This window comes from Mesoplodon bidens (assembly GCF_964165515.1).
Source record: "Mesoplodon bidens genome assembly, chromosome: 2".
Taxonomy (NCBI): domain Eukaryota; kingdom Metazoa; phylum Chordata; class Mammalia; order Artiodactyla; family Ziphiidae; genus Mesoplodon; species Mesoplodon bidens.
Genome location: NC_138177.1, coordinates 143,604,339 through 143,627,446, shown reverse-complemented (window position 1 = coordinate 143,627,446; position 23,108 = coordinate 143,604,339). Strand labels below are relative to the sequence as shown.

General features: G+C 36.5%; 1 protein-coding gene across 2 annotated transcripts in view; it reads left to right on the top strand.

Moving 5' to 3' along the window:
• The window catches only part of OSBPL9 (oxysterol binding protein like 9), a gene marked incomplete at its 5' end in the record, with an annotated part of 168,637 nt that overhangs the window by 37,723 nt on the left and 107,806 nt on the right, over nt 1-23,108 (top strand). The gene's annotated exons all lie outside the window — the stretch shown is intronic.

Genomic DNA, 23,108 nt, shown 5'->3' with positions numbered 1-23,108 from the left:
TGAAATGAAAACTACACTAGAAGGAATCAATAGCAGAATAACTGAGGCAGAAGAACAGATAAGTGACCTGGAAGGCAGAATGGTGGAATTCACTGCTGTGGAACAGAATAAAGAAAAAAGAATGAAGAGAAATGAAGACAGCCTAAGAGACTGCTGGGACAACATTAAACGCACCAACATTCGCATTATAGGGGTCCCAGTAGGAGAAGAGAAAGAGAAAGGACCTGATAAAATATTTGAAGAGATTAGAGTCGAAAACTTCCCTAACATGGGAAAGGAAATAGCCACCCAAGTCCAGGAAGTGCAGCAAGTCCCATACAGGATAAAGCCAAGGAGAAACATGCCGAGACACATAGTAATCAAATTGGCAAAAATTAAAGACAAAGAAAAATTATTGGAAGCAGCAAGGGGAAAACAACAAATAACATACAAGGGAACTCCCATAAGGTTAAAAGCTGATTTCTCAGCAGAAACTCTACAAGCCAGAAGGGAGTGGCATGATATACTTAAAGTGATGAAAGGGAAGAAACTACAACCAAGATTACTCTACCCAGCAAGGATCTCATTCAGATTCAATGGAGAAATCAAAAGCTTCACAGACAAGCAAAAGCTAAGAGAATTCAGCACCACCGAACTAGCTCTACAACAAATGCTAAAGGAACTTCTCTAAGTGGGAAACACAAGAGAAGAAAATGACCTACAAAAACAAACCCAAAACAATTAAGAAAATGGTCATAGGAACATACATATCGATAATTACCTTAAACACGAATGGATTAGATGCTCCAACCGAAAGGCAAAGGTTTGCTGAATGGATACAAAAATAAGACCCATATATATGCTGTCTACAAGAGGCTCCCTTCAGACCTAGGGACACATACAGATTGAAAGTGAGGGGATGGAAAAAGATATTCCATGCAAGTGGAAATCAAAAGAAAGCTGGAGTAGCAATACTCATATCAGATAAAATAGACTTTAAAATAAAGAATCTTAGGGCTTCCCTGGTGGTGCAGTGGTTGAGAGTCCGCCTGCTGATGTAGGGGACACGGGTTCGTGCCACAGTCCGGGAGGATCCCGCATGCCGCGGAGCGGCTGGGCCCGTGAGCCATGGCCGCTGAGCCTGCACGTCCGGAGCCTGAGCTCCGCAACGGGAGAGGCCACAATGGTCAGAGGCCCGCGTATCGCAAAAAAAATAAGAATAAAAAAATAAAGAATCTTACAAGAGACAAGGAAGGACACTACATAATGAGCAAGGGATATATCCAAGAAGAAGATATAACAATTATAAATATTTATGCACCCAACATAGGAGCACTTCAATACATAAGGCAAATGCTAACAGCCATAAAAGGAGAAATCGACAATAACACAATCATAGTAGGGGTGTTTAACACCCCACTTTCACCAATGGACAGATCATCGAAAATGAAAGTAAATAAGGAAATACAAACTTTAAATGATACATTAAGCAAAATGGACTTAATTGATAATTATAGGACATTCCATCCAAAAACAACAGAATACACTTTCTTCTCAAGTGCTCATGGAACATTCTCCAGGATAGATCATATATTGGGTAACAAATCAAGCCTTGGTAAATTTAAGAGAACTGAAATCATATCAAGTATCTTTTCCAACCACAACACTATGAGACTAGATAACAATTACAGGAAAAAAACTGTAAAAAATACAAACACATGGAGGCTAAACAATATGCTACTAAATAACCAAGAGATCACTGAAGAAATCAAAGAGGAAATCAAAAAATACCTACAAACAAATGACAATGAAAACACGACCACCCAAAACCTATGGGATGCAGCAAAAGCAGTTCTAAGAGGGAAGTTTATAGCAATACAATCCTACCTCAAGAAACAAGAAACATCTCAAATAAACAACCTAACCTTACACCTAAAGCAATTAGAGAAAGAAGAACACAAAAACCCCAGTTAGCAGAGGAAAGAAATCATAAAGATCAGATCAAAAATAAATGAAAAAGAAATGAAGGAAACAAAAGCAAAGATCAATAAAACTAAAAGCTGGTTCCTTGAGAAGATAAACAAAATTGATAAACCATTAGTCAGACCCATCAAGAAAAAAAGGGAGAAGACTCAAATCAATAGAATTAGAAATGAAAAAGGATAAGTAACAACTGACACTGCAGAAATACAGTGGATCATGAGAGATTACTACAAGCAACTATATGCCAATAAAATGGACAACCTGGAAGAAATGGACAAATTCTTAAAAGCACAACCTTCTGAGACTGAACCAGGAAAAAACAGAAAATATAACAGACCAATCACAAGCACTGAAATTGAAACTGTGATTAAAAATCTTCCAACAAACAAAAGTCCAGGACCAGATGGCTTCACAGGTGAATTCTATCAAACATTTAGAGAAGAGCTAACACCCATCCTTCTCAAACTCTTCCAAAAAATTGCAGAGGAAAGAGCACTCCCAAACTCATTCTATGAGGCCACCATCACCCTGATACCAAAAGCAGACAAAGGTATTACAAAAAAAGAAAATTACAGACCAATATCACTGATGAATATAGATGCAAAAATCCTCAACAAACTACTAGCAAACAGAATCCAACAACACATTAAATGGCTCATACACCATGATCAAGTGGGATTTATCCCAGAGATGCAAGGATTCTTCAATATATGCAAATCAATCAGTGTGATACACCATATTAAGAAGTTGAAGGAAAAAACCATAAGATCATTCCAATAGATGCAGAAAAAGCTTTTGACAAAATTCAACACCAACAGAGTTTTTATGATAAAAACTCTCTAGAAAGTGGGCATAGGGGGAACCTACCTCAACATAATAAAGGCCATATACGACAAACCCACAGCAAACATCATTCTCAGTGGGGAAAAACTGAAAGCATTTCCTCTAAGATCAGGAAGAAGACAAGGATGTCCAGTCTCACCACTATTATTCAACATAGTTTTGGAAGTCCTAGCCACAGCAATCAGAGAAGAAAAAGAAACAAAAGGAATACAAATTGGAAAACAAGAAGTAAAACTGTTACTGTTTGCAGATGACATGATACTATACATAGAGAATCCTAAAAATGCCACCAGAAAACTACTAGAGCTAATCAATGAATTTGGTAAAGTTGCAGGATATAAAATTAATGCACAGAAATCTCTTGCATTCCTATACACTAATGATGAAAAATCTGAAAGAGAAATTAAGGAAACACTCCCATTTACCACTTCAACAAAAAGAATAAAATACCTAGGAATAAACCTATCTAGGGAGACAAAAGACCTGTATGCAGAAAACTATAAGACACTGGTGAAAGAAATTAAAGATGATACCAACAGATGGAGAGATATACCATGTTCTTGGATTGGAAGAATCCATATTGTGAAAATGACTATACTACCCAAAGCAATCTACAGGTTCAATGCAATCGCTATCAAATTACCAATGGCATTTTTTATGGAACTAGAACAAAAAGTCTTCAAATTTGTATGGAGACACAAAAGACCCCGAATAACCAAAGCAGTCTTGTGGGGAAAAAAACAGAGCTGGAGGAATCAGACTCCCTGACTTCAGACTATACTACTAAGCTACAGTAATCAAGACAATATGGTACTGGCACAAAAACAGAAACATAGATCAATGGAACAAGATAGAAAGCCCAGAGATAAACCAATGCACCTATGGTCAACTAATCTATGACAAAGGAGGCAAGGATATACAATGGAGAAAAAACAGTCTCTTCAATAAGTGGTGCTGGGAAAACTGGACAGCTACATGTAAAAGAATGAAATTAGAACACTCCCTAACACGATACACAAAAATAAACTCAAAATGGATTCGAGACCTAAGTATAAGTCCAGACACTATAAAACTCTCAGAAGAAAACATAGGAAGAACACTCTTTGTCATAAAACACAGCAAGATCTTTTTTGATCCACCTCCTAGAGTAATGCAAATAAAAACAAAAATAAACAAATGGGACTTAATGAAACCTAAAAGCTTTTGCACAGCAAAGGAAACCATAAATAAGACGAAAAGACAGCCCTCAGAATGGGAGAAAATATTTGCCAACCAATCAACGGACAAAGGATTAATCTCCAAAACATATAAACAGTTCATGCAGCTCAATATTAAAGAAACAAACAATCCAATCCAAAAATGGGCAGAAGACCTAAATAGACATTTCTTCAAAGAAGACATACAGATGGCCAAGAAGCACATGAGAAGCTGCTCAACATCACTAATTATTAGAGAAATGCAAATCAAAACTACAATGAGGTATCACCTCACACCGGTTAGAATGGGCATCATCAGAAAATCTACAAACAACAAATGCTGGAGAGGGTGTGGAGAAAAGGGCACCGTCTTGCACTGTTGGTGTGAATGTAAATTGATACAGCCACTGTGGAGAACAGTATGGAAGTTCCTTAAAAAACTAAAAATAGAATTACCATATGATCCAGCAATCCCACTACTGGGCATATACCCAGAGAAAACCATAATTCAAAAAGACACATGCACCCCAATGTTCATTGCAGCACTATTTACAATAGCCAGGTCATGGAAGCAACCTAAATGCCCATCAACAGCTGAATGGATAAAGAAGATGTGGTACATATATATAATGGAATATTACTGAGCCATAAAAGGAACGAAATTGAGTCATTTGTTGAGATGTGGATGGATCTAGAGACTGTCACACAGAGTGAAGTAAGTCAGAAAGATGAAAACAAATATCGTATATTAACGCATGTTTGTGGAACCTAGAAAAATGGTACAGATGAACCGGTTTGCAGGGTAGAAGTTGAGACACAGATGTAGAAAACAAACATATGGACACCAAGGGGGGAAAGCCGTGTGGCGGTGGGGATGGTGGTGTGCTGAATTGGGTGATTGGGATTGACATGTATACACTGATGTGTATAAAATTGATGACTAATAAGAACCTGCTGTATAAAAAAAATAAAATTCAAAAATGCAAAAAAATAATAATAATTCCCATTGGTAAGATGAATCTCAGATTTTGAAGAATTTTACAGGGCCTTAGGAATCGCCCTAGTAATCACTAAGTATATTGTGGGTTTTTGAAAACTATTAATCCATATGTGACTTAAAGTAACTCTTTTTTTATCCAATGCAGTGAAACTGAATACTCCATATATCAAGTGTGCTGGTCATCAGAGTTGACTGATTGCCTGAGGGATATGTCCTCTGTATTCTCTTCTTTTAGTCCATCACAAGAGAGTTCAGCAGTGTACCATGATAGATTATTAATAGTTTTAGCACTGACTTCTTCCAGGGCTTTATTTCAATGATTCTACATCATTTTTTCATATGTTAACATCTCTGGCATTGGGATACATTTTATAATCATTGATGTCTTAGAATGAATGCAATTAGGTATTTCTAGGTTAATGTATAACCTTAAAAATGTCTTTCCCCCTCATCCTCTTAGATCTGCATCCTTTTGTCAATTGTTTTATCATTTCATTATGAAAAAATACTTTATTGATTTATGCCTTTTTTGTTAATTCACTAGCTTTTGTGGAAGCATCATCTCTTCTCTGTGAATTTGACCCTGAAAATATCCTTTCTTGGGCAAGAAGTAAACATCTGTTTAATCTCTGTGATTGGTACATAGATGTCATTAGTGCTATATTTTCTGAATGTTTATAATATTTTATGACTATAAATTAAAATTTTTAAAAGTGATGAAAAAAAGTATTCCAGGAAAATGTTAATGAAAAGAAAGCTAGGAAATAGTATTAATATCAGAAATAATAGACTTCAAGTCTTGCCTGGATTGATTTCAGAAAGTAAACCTAAATTTCATTCCAGGAATTGTATAGCCTTGCAAGTTTTGCAGCTTCTAAATAAAAATCCCTGGGAATCTAATAATGAAGTGTTGGTGGTAAATAAATAAATTAATAAATAGTAGACTTTAAGAAAAAAATTACAGTTGTATGGAAAAAGAGAATGCTCCAAACCCAGTGATACATACATAACATTCTCTGACAGCAATGGAATAAATTAGAAATCCTTTATAAAACAGTAGCCACATGCCACCTCACACACATACTTGTAAATAATTTATTGGTATATGTAGAAATTATAATGGAAATTATGAAATATTTAAACCTGAATGATAATCAAGGTACACATGTTAAAACTGCATCTAAGGCAGTCTATGATTTATAATCTTAAATGAATATATTATAAAACAGAGATTGAAAATTAATGAGCTAAGCATTACATTCAAAAAATTAGAAAAAGAAAAAAGTAATGATAAAGAAAGTAGAAAGAGAAAGTAAAGGGAATTTTTAGGCCAGAGTCCCTTATTAATGTAGATGTCAAAATCTTGAGCAAAATACAGTAAACCATACCCAGTAATGTGTAAGCAAAAAGTATTATGACCAAACAGAGTTTATTCTAGCAACACTAGGATGCTAATTTTATAATTAATTAAGATAATTTACCATAGTGATAGACTAAAAAGGAAAATTACATAACCACTGCAGAAAAAGCAGTGAATAAAATGAAACATGCATTCAAGATCAAACAAGCTAGGAATAGAAGAGAACATTCTTAACCTGATAAGGAGTATTTGCTAAAATGCTCCAGTGTTCTTAATAGTGAAATAGTAGAAGCATTCTCTTTAGAATCAGTAGCAAGACAGAGGTGCCTCCTTTTGCTGTTTCTCTTTTTTTTAAACTGAAGTATAGTTGATTCACAATATTATGTTAGTTTCAGGTACACAGCATAGTGATTCAGTATTTTTTCAGATTATATTCCATTATAGGTTATTTCAAGATAATGCCTGTAATTCCCTATGCTATACATTATATCCTTGTTGCTTATCTATTTTATACATAGTACTTTGTATCTGTTAATCCCACACTCCTAATTTGTCCTTCCTCCCTTCTCCCCTTTGATAACCACAAGTTTGTTTTCCATATCTGTCTGTTTTACATATACATTTATTTGTAATATTTTTTAGATTCTACATATAAGTAATATCATACAGTATTTGTCTTTCTCTGTCTGCCTTATTTCACTATGCATAATCTCTGGGTCCGTCCACGTTGCTGCAGATGGCAGTAGTTCGTTATTTTTTATGACTGAGTAATGTTCCATTGCATATATATGTGTGTGTATATATACATATATATGTAGGTATACATATAAACATATACCACATCTTCTTAATTCAGTTGCCTTTTGACAGGCACTTGAGTTGCTTCCATGTCTTGGCTATTGTAGATAGTGCTGCTGTGAACATTGGGGTGCATATATCTTTTTGAATTAGTATTTGTTTTTTTCTGGATATATACCTGGGAGTGGAATTGCTGGATTGTATGGTAGTTCTATTTTTAGTTTTTTGAGGAACCTCCATACTGTTTTCCATAGGGGCTGCACCAATTTACATTCCCACTAACACTCTACAGTGGTTCCTTTTTCTCCACATCCTCTCCAACTTTTGTTATTTGTAGACTTTTTTGATGTGAGGAGTGAGGTGATATCTCATTGTGGTTTAGATTTGCATTTCTCTAATAATTAGCAATGTTAAGCATCTTTTCATGTGCCTGTTAGCCATCTGTATGTCTTCTTTGGAAAAAAGTCTGTTCAAGTCATCTTTGATTGAGTTGTTTGTTTTTTTGTTACTGAGTTATATGAGCTGTTTGTATATTTTGGATATTAACCCCTTGTTGGTCGCATGATTTGCAAATACTTTCTCCCATTCCATAGGTTGTCTTTTTGTTTTATTGGTGGTTTCCTTTGCTGTGCAAAAGCTTTTAAGTTTAATTAGGTCCCATTTGTTTTGTTTGTGTTGCTTTTATTTATTTATTTTTGCCTTGGGAGACTGGTCTGAGAAAATATTACTACGATTTATGTCAAAGAATGTTCAGCCTATGTTCTCTTCTAGAAGTTGTATGGTTTGTGATCTTGCAGTGAGGTCTTTAAACCATTTTGAGGTTTTTTTTTGTATATGCTGTGAGGGAATGTTATAATCTCATTGTTTTACATGTGACTGCTTGGTTGTCCAGTTTTCCCAGCACCACTTATTGAAGAGATTGTCTTTTCTCCATTGTATATTCTTGCATCCTTTGTCATAGATTAATTGACCATAGGTGTGTGGGTTTATTTCTGGTCTCTCTATTCTGTTCCATTGATCAATGAGTCTGTTTTTGTGCCAGTACCATGCTGTTTTGATTACTGTAGCTATGTAATATGATCTGAAGTGTGGAAGGTTTATACCTCCAGCTTTTTTCTTTTTTCTCAAGATTGCTTTGGCAATTCAGGCTCTTTTGTGGTTCATGTGAATTTTAGGGTTATTTGTTCTAGTTCTATTAAAAAAGTCATGAGGATTTTGATAGGGATTGCTGCTTCTCTAAATATTGTACTCTGGAGGTCCTAGGGAATGCTATAAGAGAAGATACAAAAGATATAAGGTTTGGAAGGAAGAATCAAAATTAGTACTTGCAGAAAATGTTTCTGTAACTGTGCTAGGGGCTCTGGCAAACATATAACACAAGAATAAGAAACAAAAGAATTTGAAGAAAAAGGATTGGAAGTGAAGAATAAACATTTTTGATGTTTGCAAATGATATGATTGTCTACATTAAAAAAAATCCACAAGACTAAATAAATACTGTTTAAATGTCTCACCTTCAGCAAAGCTGTGTGGTGTGGCCAAATAAATAAAAATTAAAAAGAATTCTAGGGCTTCCCTGGTGGCGCAGTGGTTGAGAGTCCGCCTGCCGATGCAGGGGACACGGGTTCGTGCCCCGGTCTGGGAAGATCCCACATGCCGCAGAGCAGCTAGGCCCGTGAGCCATGGCCGCTGAGCCTGTGCGTCCGGAGCCTGTGCTCCGCAAGGGGAGAGGCCACAACAGTGAGAGGCCCGCCTACCGCAAAAAAAAAAAAAAAAAAAGAATTCTATTTAAATAGTAACAAGAACTCTAAGTCACCTAGGAATATATTTTATAAGATAAATACATTCCTTTGATGGAGAAAAAATGTAAACATCATTGAAAGACTACAGGAAGATCTGAAAATAGATAAAGCTATCTCATCTTCTTGTTTATTAGACTCAATATCATGTGTATGTTTATTTCTCCTAAATTAATCTATAAACACATGTAATCCCAGTCAAAAATCTCAGTTAAGCTTAACAAAGAAGTTGACAGGATGATTCTAAAAGTCATTTAATATGGTAAAGGGGCAAGAAAATTTTCAAGAATAAGGAGTCGCGGGACTTGCCATTCCATATGTTAAGACTTTTTAAATGAAACTATTGTAAATTAAAATAAGTATGGTATTATTAGTATAAGGGGAAAGAAATAGATCAGTGGCATAGAAGAGAAAGCTCAGAAACAGAACCACACATCTATGAGAATTTAGTATATGACAGCATTACAAACCAGACTATCACTCAGTAAATGAAGCTGGATCAATTGGCTGCCCATATGGAAAAAAATAAAATTATTCCCTACCTCATGCTATACACAAAAATAAATCCCAGAGGTATTAAAGGTATAAAATGAAAATTTATACTTATAAGAGTTTATAGAAGAATGTCCTTATAATATCAGGATAGAGGAGGATGTCTTAAAACACAAGCTATGATAGGAAAGATTGGCAGATTTAACAACATTCAAATTTTAAAACCTTTCAACAGCAACAACAAAAGACACCATAATCAAAGAGAAAGACAACCATTGGGCAGGATAGAAAATATTTACAATGCATATAGTTGACAAAGGATTAATATCCAGAATATATAAAGAATTCCTACACATCAAATAGACAAAAAGAAAATCCAAAGAACACATGCAAATCAGTAGAAAAGAAAAAAAGAATGCCCAAAAAGAAAATGTACAAAGGATACACTCAATTCATCTAAGAGGAAATAAGAATGGCAATAAATATGACTAGATTCTTATTCTCAGTAATTATCAGAGACTCTAAATTAAAAGTTCAGTAAGATAGTATTTTCATCAGTTTGCCAAGGATTTTTAAAGTCTGATTTTATCTAGTGTTGGCCAGTGATTGAGGATATAGGAACTCTCACACAGTGCTGATGGGAATATTAATTGGTAAAACTGCTTAGGAGAGCAGTTTTGTAGTCTTCAGTAAGGTTGAAGGTACACCTGATTCTACATAAAAATGGAACTCTCTTCCATTTCAGAGGGTTTGCTTGACATTTTCTTGCAGAAGTGTTGCCAGGAGACATATACAGTGATGATTATTGCTGCATTATTGGAATAGGAAAAATAAAAAATAACCTAAATGTTCTACACAGGGGAATTGAGACATTGTGGTATACTTATATAATAAATACTATATAGCAGATAAAATGTACGTACATATTCTCAACATAGATAGTATGTGTGTGTATATGTATGCATCTACATATGTATACACACACATACATTTTTGACATGAAAAGTACATATATATGTATATATATTTATTTACTCAACATGAACAAACCTCAAAAGAATATTGAGTGAAAAAAGGAAAGCAAATTGTTCACACTCTATTAGTCACCAGAAAATTCAATAAATACTTGTTGAAACAATGAATGATGCTGAAGTGGCGGCATGCAGCAGTGTCTTTGGTGAGCAGGCTCGACCTTAAGCTTTCCTGCTTCCCTCTATATTGTTGACTCTTCTCTCTCCCCTCTAAACTATGTGCTTTTGCAGGGCAGAGATATATCTTATTCCTATATATATCCCCTGGCTGTTATTGCTCCTGGCCCAGAATAGGTATTTAATAAGTATGTTGAAGTAATTAGTGAATATTGCTTATTATACCTATGCCCTGTTAAGAACGGTCTTTGGATCAGGAGTTGCAAGACCTGAATTCTCCTATCTTTTAGTTGTAGGACCTTGGGCAATTTTTTTTTTACTTCTCTGAGTCTCGGTTTTCTAATTTCTAAAGAAAAGCAATACCTGTTCTGCCTAAATGTGTTATATGAAAGTAAGATCATATACCATAAGGTCATATAATGTAATAATGTAAGAATGTTATATGAATGTAAGACTTCTAATATTTCAGCAGTGAGGGAAAGTATGTGGTTATAGAGTTGCAGTGGGAGTAGCTGTGCTGTGTATTCTTAGCACTGTCAACGTTCCTTTTAGGAGCTGTGTGAGCAATCTGTGTCCCAGAGGAATCATCATTCCTTTTTTATTATCTTTGGAGCCAGTTTACCAGTTTACTTTTTTCTTCTTACAAAGGGAGATTGGCCCTAAAATAGCCAGCGTTCTGTTTTTTCCCAAGGCATGAGAGCAAAACTATCTTTCTGTCTTTGGTACCAGAACTATGATTCATGTCTGAAGTATGTTTGTGGGTATAGAAGAAAGGAAAAGAGGTAAAGTCAGGAAATTCAACTGATTTCATGACTCCATCTTCTATTACTTTCTGGAACCTGGATACTGTGACCTGGAGCAGCAGGCACCTTGGTGAGCCCAAGTACTGGCAGAACCTGAAATGTTGATCATCTGAAACCTTCAGAAGAAAAGTCATGGAAAGTCATTGAATGATATATATGTTTATTATGTTGGCACAATGGGTCATAAAAGCAGGGACGAAATAAAAACGTTGGTATATTGATGGGTTAGCATAACAAAGAACTTTGGTTAATGATAGAATATTATTCCATATATGGATTAGCAAAGGGAGTTTGCTTTACCAAATGTAAAAGATAAATAGTATAAACCCAGATAAGGGGAGAGGAAGGATGTTTGGTGGAAGAGAGCGTGGGGCAATTGGTAAACCTCAAGCTGCCCAACTATAGAATTTCATGAGAGATGAGAGGTAGGCATGGAGCAAATCACTGAGGGCCTTTGGGCTAGGCCATGATAGAGTGACCATATCCCCTATAGCAGGACACTCCTGAGAATAAAGGGGGTTCTATTCATTATTATGCTAGGATAACAGGAATAATCTGGAACTGTTGCAGGTAAACCAGGTTATACAGTCATATTATTTGAAGGTAAAGAAGAGCCACTGATATGATTACATATCCTATGAGGAGTGGGAGGTTAAAATAAATTTTAGGCAGGAGACTTGGACAAGTCTGAATAATAATCTTGACTGGAAGAGACTGAGAGAGGTGGGCCATTTGCTAGCTGAGGTTGTATAACTGAGAAGGATTGTTGGTGTTGTTTTTGTTGTTAGAGAGTGTAAAGTCTTGGCATATGTAAATGAAGTTGGGAAAGAGCCACTAGAGAGGGAGAGGAGTTGAAAATTGGTACAGTAAGAGATCTGAGGAAAGGTAATAGGCACCCTTTCCAAGTGGAAAGGAAGCAAGAGTGGGTATAGATGCAAGCGAGTCTTTAGGTGGGAGGGCATAGCAGGTTTAGAGTTCCTACCTGATGACTGCTTATGTTGTTGAGGGTTCAAGGAAGGTAAAGAAGATTTTAAATAGCTACAGTGGACAATGGAAGAGAGACCAATAGCAAGACAAGAATGCCCCCTACTACCCCTGTATTCAGTATTGCCAGCCACTGTAGGGTCAGTCTTACACCAGGCAGTCCTAGCCAATGAATAAAGCAAGAAAAATAAATATAAGGTATAAGGATTGGAGTAGAAGAAATAAAACTGTTATTATTCATAGCAGCTTTAATTAAGCATACAGAAAATCCAAAAGAATCCGCAGATACTATTAGAATTGATAAACGAATTTAGCAAGGGTACTGGGTACAAGGTCACTATACAAAAATAAATTGTATTTCAATATATCAGCGACTAGTAATGAGAAAATGATTTTTTAAAAATAGAGAACATTTACCATAACATCAAACATTAATTACTTAGAAATAAATATTAACAATGGGGGAGACAAGACCTTTACTCAAAACTATAAACACTGAAGTTAAAAAAGACCTAAATGGGCCTCCCTGGTGGCGCAGTGGTTGAGAGTCCGCCTGCCGATGCAGGGGATACGGGTTCGTGCCCCGGTCTGGGAGGATCCCATATGCCGCGGAGCGGCTGGGCCCGTGAGCCATGGCCGCTGGGCCTGCGCATCCGGAGCCTGTGCTCCGCAACGGAAGAGGCCACAAGAGTGAGAGGCCCGCATACCGCAAAAAGAAAAAAAAAAAAAAAAGACCTAAATAAGTGGCAATCCCAGTTTGTTCCCAGTCAGTCCAGTCAGTATCCTAAGTGTGTGTGTGTGTGTATGTGTGTGTGTGTGTAACTTGTTCCACTGCTGACTCTAAAATTGACAAAGGGCCAAGAACACCCACTTTTTAAAAATTTATTTTCTTATTAGTCATCCATTTTATACACATCAGTGTATACATGTCAATCCCAATCACCCAATTCAGCACACCCCCACTCCCATCCCTTGCCTCTATCCACTCTTGGTGTCCATACATTTTTATCTACTTCTGTGTCTCAATTTCTGCTCTGCAAACCAGTTCATCTGTACCATTTTCTAGGTTCCACATATATGCGTTAATATACGATAATTGTTTTTCTCTTTCTGCCTTACTTCACTCTGTATGACAGTCTCTAGATGCATCCACGTCTCTACAAATGACCCAATTTCTTTCCTTTTTATGGCTGAGTAATATTCCATTATATATATGTACCACATCTTCTTTATTCATTCGTCTGTTGATGGGCATTTACGTTGCTTCCATGACCTGGCTATTGTAAATAATGCTGCAATGAACATTGGGGTGCATGTGTCTTTTTGAATTATGGTTTTCTCTGGGTATATGCCCAGTAGTGGGATTGCTGGATCATATGGTAATTCTAGTTTTAGTTTTTTAAGGAACCTCCATACTGTTCTCCACAGTGGCTGTATCAATTTACATTCCCACCAACAGTGTGAGACGGTGCCCTTTTCTCCACACCCTCTCCAGCATTTGTTGTTTGTAGGTTTTCTGTTTATGCCCATTCTAACTGGTATGAGATGATACCTCATTATAGTTTTGATTTGCATTTCTCTAATAATTAGTTGAGCAGCTTTTCATGTGCTTCTTGGCCATCTGTATGTCTCCTTTGGAGAAATGTCTATTTAGGTCTTCTACCCATTTTTGGATTGGATTGTTTGTTTCTTTAATATTGAGCTGCATGAACTGTTTATATATTTGGGAGATTAATCCTTTGTCCGATGGTTCATTGGCAAATATTTTCTCCCATTCTGAGGGTTGTCTTTTCATCTTATTTATGGTTTCCTTTGCTGTGCAAAAGCTTTTAAGTTTCATTAGATCCCATTTATTTATTTTTGTTTTTATTTGCATTACTCTAGGAGGTGGATCAAAAAAGATCTTCCTGTATTTTATGTCAAAGAATGTTCTTCCTATGTTTTCCTCTAAGAGTTTTATAGTGTTCGGTCTCACATTTAGGTCTCGAATCGATTTTGAGTTTATTTTTGTGTATCGTATTAGGGAGTGTTCTAATTTCATTCTTTTACATGTAGCTGTCCAGTTTTCCCAGCACCACTTATTGAAGAGACTGTCTTTTCTTCATTGTATATCCTTGCCTCCTTTGTCATAGATTAGTTGACCATAGGTGCGTGGGTTTATCTCTGGACTTTCTATCCTGTTGCATTGATCTGTATTTCTGTTTTTGTGCCAGTACCATATTGTCTTGATTACTGTAGCTTTGTAGTATAGTCTGAAGTCAGGGAGTCTTGATTCCTCCAGCTCCATTTTTTCCCCCTCAAGACTGCTTTGGCTATTCAGGGTCGTTTGTGTCTGTATACAAATTTTAAGATTTTTTGTTCTAGTTCCATAAAAATGCCATTGGTAATTTGATAGGGATTGCATTGAATCTGTAGATTGCTTTGGGTATTATAGTCATTTTCACAATATTGATTCTTCTAATCCAAGGACATGGTATATCTCTCCATCTGTTGGTATCATCTTTAATTTCTTTCCTCAGTGTCTTATAGTTTTCTGCATACAGGTCTTTTGTCTCCCTAGGTAGGTTTATTCCTAGGTATTTTATTCTTTTTGTTGCAATGGTAAATGGGAGTGTTTCCTTAATTCCTCTTTCACATTTTTCCTCATTTGTGTATAAGAATGCAAGAGATTTCTGTGCATTAATTTTGTATCCTGCAACTTTACCAAATTCATTGATTAGCTCTAGTAATTTTCTGGTGGCATCTTTAGGATTCTCTATGTATAGTATCATGTCATCTGCAAACAGTAACAATTTTACTTCTTCTTTTCCAATTTGTATTCCTTGTATTTCTTTTTCTTCTCTGATTGCCATGGCTAGGACTTCCAAAACTATGTTGAATAATAGTGGTGAGAGTGGACATCCTTGTCTTCTCCCTGATCTTAGAGGAAATGCTTTCAGTGTTTCACCATTGAGAATGATGTTTGCTGTAAGTTTGTCATATATGGCCTTTATTATGTTGAAGTAGCTTCCCTCTATGCCCGCTTTCTGCAGAGTTTTTTATTGTAAATGGGTGTTGAATTTTGTGAAAATTTTCTGCATCTATTGAGATGATCATACAGTTTTTATTCTTTAATTTGTTAATGTGGTGTATCACATTGATTGATTTGTGTATATTGAAGAATCCTTGCATCTCTGGGATAAATCCCACTTGATCATGGTGTATGATCCATTTAATGTGTTGTTGGATTCTGTTTGCTAGTAGTTTGTTGAGGATTTTTGCATCTATATTCATCAGTGATATTGGTCTGTAATTTTCTTTTTTTGTAATACCTTTGTCTGCTTTTGGTATCAGGGTGATGGTGGCCTCATAGAATGAGTTTGGGAGTGCTCTTTCCTCTGCAATTTTTTGGAAGAGTTTGAGAAGGATGGGTGTTAGCTCTTCTCTAAATGTTTGATAGAATTCACCTGTGAAGCCATCTGGTCCTGGACTTTTGTTTGTTGGAAGATTTTTAATCACAGTTTCAATTTCATTACTTGTAATTGGTCTGTTCATATTTTCTATTTCTTCCTGGTTCAGTCTTGGAAGGTTATACCTTTCTAAGAATTTGTCCATTTCTTCCAGGTTGTCCATTTTATCAGCATAAAGTTGCTTGTAGTAGTCTCTTAGGATGCTTTGTATTTCTGCGGTGTCTGTTGTAACTTCTTTTTCATTTCTAATTTTATTGAGTCCTCTCCCTCTTTTTCTTGATGAGTCTGGCTAATGGTTTATCAATTTTGTTTATCTTCTCAAGGAACCAGCTTTTAGTTTTATTGATCTTTGCTATTGTTTTCTTTATTTCTATTTCATTTATTTCTGCTCTGATATCTATGATTTCTTTCCTTCTGCTAACCTTGGGTTTTGTTTGTTCTTCTTTCTCTAGTTCCTTTAGGTGTAAGGTTAGATTGTTTATTTGAGATTTTTCTTGTTTCTTGAGGTAAGCTTGTATAGCTATAAACTTCCTTCTTAGAACTGCTTTTGCTGCATTCCATAGGTTTTGGATCATTGTGTTTTCATTGTCATTTGTCTCTAGGTGTTTTTTTATTTCCTCTTTGATTTCTTCAGTGATCTCTTGGTTATTTAGTAACGTATTGTTTAGCCTCAATGTGTTTCTGTTTTTTACGTTTTGTTCCCCGTAGTTAATTTCTAATCTCATAGCATCATGGTCAGAAAAGATGCTTGACATGATTTCAATTTTCTTAAATTTACTGAGGCTTGATTTGTGACCCAGGCTGTGATCTATCCTGGAGAATGTTCCTTGTGCACTTGAGAAGAAAGTGTGATCTGCTGTTTTTGGATGGAATGTCCTATAAATATCAATTAAATCTATCTGGTCTATTGTGTCATTTAAAGCTTGCTTACTAATAAAGTTTCCTTATTAATTTTCTGTTTGGATGCTCTGTCTATTGGTGTAAGTGAAGTGTTAAAATTCCCCTCTATTATTGTGTTACTGTTGATTTCCTCTTTTAGAGCTGTTAGCAGCTGCCTTATGTATTGAGCTGCTTTTATGTTGGGTGCATAAACATACATAATTGTTATATCTTCTTCTTGGATTGATCCTTTGAACATTATGTAGTGTCCCTCCTTATCTCTTGTAACAGCCTTTATTTTAAAGTCTATTTTATCTGATATGAGTATTGCTACTCCAGTTTTCTTTTGATTTCCATTTGCATGGAATATCTTTTTCCATCCCCTCACTTTCAGTCTGTATGTGTCCCTAGGTCTGAAGGGAGTCTCTTGTAGACAGCATATATATGGGTCTTATTTTTGTATCCATTCAGCAAGCCTGTGTCTTTCGGTTGGAGCATTTAATCCTTTCACGTTTAAGGTAATTATCGATATGTATGTTCCTATGACCATTTTCTTAATTGTTTTGGGTTTGTTTTTGTAGGTCATTTTCTTCTCTTGTGTTTCCCACTTAGAGAAGTTCCTTTAGCATTTGTTGTAGAGCTGGTTTGGTGGTGCTGAATTCTCTTAGCTTTTGCTTGTCTGTGAAGCTTTTGATTTCTCCATCGAATCTGAATGAGATCCTTGCTGAGTAGAGTAATCTTTGTTGTAAGTTCTTCCCTTTCATCATTTTAAGTATATCATGCCACTCCCTTCTGGCTTGTATTGTTTCTTCTGAGAAATCAGCTGTTAACCTTATGGGAGTTCCCTTGTATGTTATTTGTCGTTTTTCCCTTGCTGCTTTCAATAATTTTTCTTTGTCTTTAAGTTTTGCCAATTTAATTACTATGTGTCTTGGCGTGTTTCTCCTTGGGTGTATCCTGTGTGGGACTCGCTGTGCTTCCTGGACTTGCGTGGCTATTTCCTTACCCATGTTAGGGAAGTTTTCGACTATAATCTCTTCACATATTTTCTCAGGTCCTTTCTCTCTCTCTTCTCCTTCTGGGACCCCCATAATGTGAATGTTGTTGCGTTTAATGTTGTCCCAGAGATCTCTTAGGCTGTCTTCATTTCTTTTCATTCTTTTTTCTTTATTCTGTTCCGCAGCAGTGAATTCCACCATTCTGTCTTCCAGGTCACTTTCCGTTCTTCTGCCTCAGTTATTCTGCTGTTGATTCCTTCTAGTGTATTTTTCATTTCAGTTATTGTATTGTTCATCTCTGTTTGTTTGTTCTTTAATTCTTCTAGGTCTTTGTTAAACATTTCTTGCATCTTCTTGATCTTTGCCTCAATGCTTTTTCCCAGGTTCTGGATCATCTTCACTCTCATTAGTCTCAATTCTTTTTCTGGAAGATTGCCTATCTCCATTTCATTTAGTTGTTTTTCTGGGGTTTTATCTTGTTCCTTCATCTGGTAAATAGCCCTCTGCCTTTTCATCTTGTCTATGTTTCTGTGAATGTGGTTTTTGTTCCACAGGCTGCAGGATTGTAGTTCTTCTGCTTCTGCTCCAGGAATACCCACTTTTGATCCCTGTCTTCTCAGTCAACAAAGAGACCCCAGTAGAGATGGCAACTTTTTCTCACCTGCCATTCTAGGGAGAACTGGCTATGACCATGGTGTTGATGTTGATTTATAATTTAGAAAGGCCAAGAGAAAAATGTTGGAGGACTTACTCCACCTGATACCGAAATGTAACGGTTTCTAGATGATAACATAGGAGAATATTTTCATGGTCTTGGGATTGGGAAAGAATTCTTAAAGAAGATACAGAAAGCACAATCATAAGGTGTAAAACCGATACATTTTACTACGTTAAAGTTAACTCTTCATGAACAGATATCATTATGAGAGTACAAAGGCTGGCAACAGGGTGGGAGAACATATTTGCCTAATTCATAACCAGTGAAGGGTTCATGTCTAGGATATATAAAAAACTCCTACAGATAATTAGAAAATGGTAGCCCAATCTATTCAATAGGCGAGAAACTTGAACTGTTTCTATTCAAGAAAAAAACAAGAGGATAGTCACATGGTCACAAACATGAAAAGATACTGAACTTCATTAGTTATCAGGGAAATATAATTGGGACCACTATAAGTTACTAGCACTCACCTGGCAGAATGACTAAAGTAAAAAAGTGTCAGTGAGGGTGTGGAACAGTTGAAACTTTCATACACCTTTGGTTGGAGTATAATTGGCACAACTACTTTTGTGAACTGTTTGACAGTGTCTATTAAAATTAGCATGTGCATACCATATGACCTAGCAAATTCACTCCTAGACTGTGTCTAATAGAAATATAAGCATATATATAACAAAAGATGAATAAGAATGTCATAGCAGCATGATTCTAATAACCTAAAACTGGAAACAACATAAATGTCCATCTGCAGTGAAACTGGTAAATTGTGGATATTCATACAAAGAAATACTACATATAGCAATAAAAATGAACAAACCATTGCTATATGCAACATCTTTGATGAATTTCACAAACATTATGTTGAGTGAAGGAAGTCAGACACAGAAGAAAATATGTTGTATGAGTCCATTTGTATGAAGTTCAGAGACAGACAAAACTAAATTTAATATTAGAAGTAGAGATACTATTTACCTTTGGGATGGAAGACAAGGCTAATGATTAGGGCAGGGTACAAGGAGAGCGTTTCTTCATTGAGCTTGTACAGTTATGATTTGTGTATATGTTACCTTTCCATATAAAGTTGTTTTCAAATAATGTATGTAAAATGCTTATCACAGTGGCTGGCTCATTACTGCCAGTTCAGTAACTGGCAGTATTAACTTTTTACTATGGTTTAGTTCTCTGTGATGACAAGGTCTAGGGCAATGGTGTCTAGTTGAATTTACTGCAGTCATTAAAATGTTCTGTGTCTGCACTCTGTAGTTCCATAGTCTCTAGTCACATGTGACTATTGAGTATTTGAAATATGACTGAGGAACTTATTGAAAATTTTACTTAATTATAATAAAAATTTAAATACCCACATGTGACTAATGGCTGTCATATTGGATATGATATGATATCCAGGTCTAGGGAATTGCCATGAGAATGAGTGAATGAAGGAGAATGGCAGTGAAGTTTATGTGAGTTGAATAAATCAAGAAACTGAGAAGCCAGAGTGTCAGATGAATTGTGCCTCTGTACATTGAAGAATGCTTAGGGTAATGGCAAGACTGGATTGGAGTGTGAGGTTGTTAGGTAGGTTCCAAAGTCTTCAAAGAAGCTTTTGGATAGAGGAGGGAAAAAGTGTAATGGACCAGGAGAGAATGCTTTTCCATATAGGTTGTCAAAGATACTTAGGTAGAAATGTTTCTGAAGCACAGCTTAGGTAATAAAGAGTCACTGAAGGAGAGAATTTTAAGAAGGAAGTGGTCAGGGGCAGCATCAATGCTTCAGAGTGGTGCTGTATGACAAAACTCTAGAGTAGTAAAGTGGTCATTGAAGACCTGTGAGAGTGAAGCTTGGTGCAGGGGTGGGGAAGGAAGCAATTGCTGGGAGTAGATGAAAGGTTAAGGTGTGGGCAATTGTCAGTAAGTTCCTCTGTGAAAGCAATAAGAAAGGAGGTGGTAGCTAGGGGGAGATGTGGGGGTTTGCTTTTGTTTAACAAGTGGTGGGGGATTGAACTTGAGGAAGGACATGAAAAAGTGAAATTTCTTGGTGTTTTCTTTCAGTGTATGGAAGAAATGTTGAGGCTGAGTACATATAGGATCTCTGTGAGGTGAGGAGGTAGTGGCTAGGTGATGACAGTGGAGAGGTTGGTTGGGCCAGATTTTGAACAATCTTGAATGGCATTATGAAGAAATGTTGACTTTATCTAATAGTTCATGGAGAACCAAGGAAAGTTTTAAGTATCTGGGTCTCCTGTATGAGTCTGTGCTTTATAAATATTCCTCTGGCAATAGCAAGGACTGTGGACTAAAGGTAGCCAGACTTAAAGAGACAGATTGCTTCATCAAGCAAGAAGTGATGAAACCCTGAGATAGGGCAGTAGCCATTCATAGGGTGGAGAAGAGTTGGCGAATTTGAGATTATAGTTCAGAAGTGGAATGAGCACAACTTGTGGTGATGGAATAAAGGAGAACAAGTATTAGAACCGAGAGGTTTCTATCTGAGTTGACTAGGTCTAAACTGGTGAATTTATGTTAAGGGACCAAAAAGAAAGAACCCGAGTTTGGAATTGTGGTGAATTATATAACAGTTTGGTTGAGATATAATTCACATACCATACAATTCACCCATTTAAAGTATGCAATCCAATGTTTTTAGTGTATTCACAGAGCTGTGCAACCATCACTACAATCGATTTTAGAATTTTTTCATCACCCTATAAAGAAACTCATACGCATTAGCAGTCATTCCTCATTCTACCCCACCTCGTTCTCCAGCCCCTCAGCCCTAGGCAACCACTAACCTGCTCTTGGTCTGTATGAATTTGCCTATTTTGGGCATTTCATGTAAATGGAATCATACAGCATGTGGTCCTTTTTGACTAGCTTCTTTTATTTAGCATGTTTTCAAAATTCTTCCATGTAGAGATCACTTTTTGCCTTATATTATGTATACTCACCTCTTTACATGTTTTATCTCCTCTACTGGAGGCATTATTGTTATATATTCCAAAGCTGTATCTGGCACATATGCTGTATTTAGTTATGACTCAACAAATAATTGATACATCTTAAGTTAGAAGATTAGCTCCATTAACCATGAAATAAAGTTAACCAGAATGAGTTGCTCCCACACGTGCTTACCCACTAAGGTGTGTCTTTGTCTGCTGTCATGGAATAAGTAGGTACCATGCCAATGGTCTGGTTCTGCCATTAACTCTGTATGACCTTGGGTGAGTCATTATACTCTGGATACACTTTCCGTATGTGAAAATGGGGATAAAAATCCCTACCCAATATGACACAGAGGAATAACTAAGGTAATTCAAGTTGATGGGATTTGGATAGAGTTGGGGTTCATCCAGACAGCCTCTGAGAAGAAATAAATACATGTTTCCCCTCCTATCTGAAAGAAGAGTGTTCTTATGAAACCTTTTGTAAGGCGAAATGGGTAAAGTGCAAAAGCAATTACTTTAGGTTGCAGCTTCCTAACAGATACGCAAAATAAACAGAGGTAAAGCCCAGATGCTCACAGACACAGTTCAAAGCTGTGACAGCTTGATGCTGAGATGCTGAGTGTAGTTCCTGGGGAGGGAGCTTGGCGGTTCTACTCTTGCTATTTGGCGTGAACACTGCCTCTGTAATGGCTCAGGGCAAAACAAATGCTGAATGCGATTTTCGCTTTTCACCTGTTTTCTGGAAAATTTCCAGATTTCTTTTGGTAAGTGAAAACAGGTACAGACTTACAATGGGGTTACATACCAATCAACCTATTGTAAATTGAAAATATCATAAGTCAAAAATGCATTTAATACACCTAGCCTACTGAATACCATAGCTTAGGCTCACATATCTTAAACGTGCTCAGAACACTTACGTGAGCATATAGCTGGGCAAAATCATCTCATTCAAAGCCTGTTTTATAATAAAGGGTTGAATAGCTCATGTAATTTATTGAATACTGTACTGAAAAACAGAATGGTTGATGAGGTACAGAATGGTTGTCAGTGTATCTTGTTCCTCCTTGTGATCACGTGGCTGATGGGGAGCTGCTGCCCCGCATCATGAGAGAGTATCATCACCACATATTGCTAGCCCAGGAAAAGATCAAAATTCAAAATTCAGAGTACGGTTTCTGCTGAATGTGTATTGCTTTCACACTATCGTAAAGTTGAAAAATCATAAGTCAAACCATTGTAAGTTGGAGACTGCTTTTGTGAAAGACCTGCATTAGAATAGACAAAGTGACATAAAATGAACTTTTGGAAGGGGTGGTGGTAACCTGTAAATGTTTGGCTCTATTACCTAATCCTCCTGGGATAGGAGTAGCCTTTTTTTTCATGGGATTAGGTATCTTCGCCCCTTAAGTCCTTTCAATCCCCATCTACAAGGTCCTAGTTTTGTCTGTTGCATACTGCTTGTTTTGTCACTAACCTGGAGCATTATACCTGTGCCATGTTCTCTAGCTATTCTCTCTGGAATACTTAAGACACTTATTTCTTAAGGACACTGACCAGTAGACTCCCTATTTTGCATAGCTTCATGTTGCTTTCCTAATTCCTGTTGTCTTAATATGCTGCATATAGTTGAATACCAAAAAGAAAAAGTTTAAAACCCACTCTATCCACCTTCCTGAAACAAACAACTTATAAATGCAGGCCTACCTTACCCCCCCCCCCGCCTCTTTTA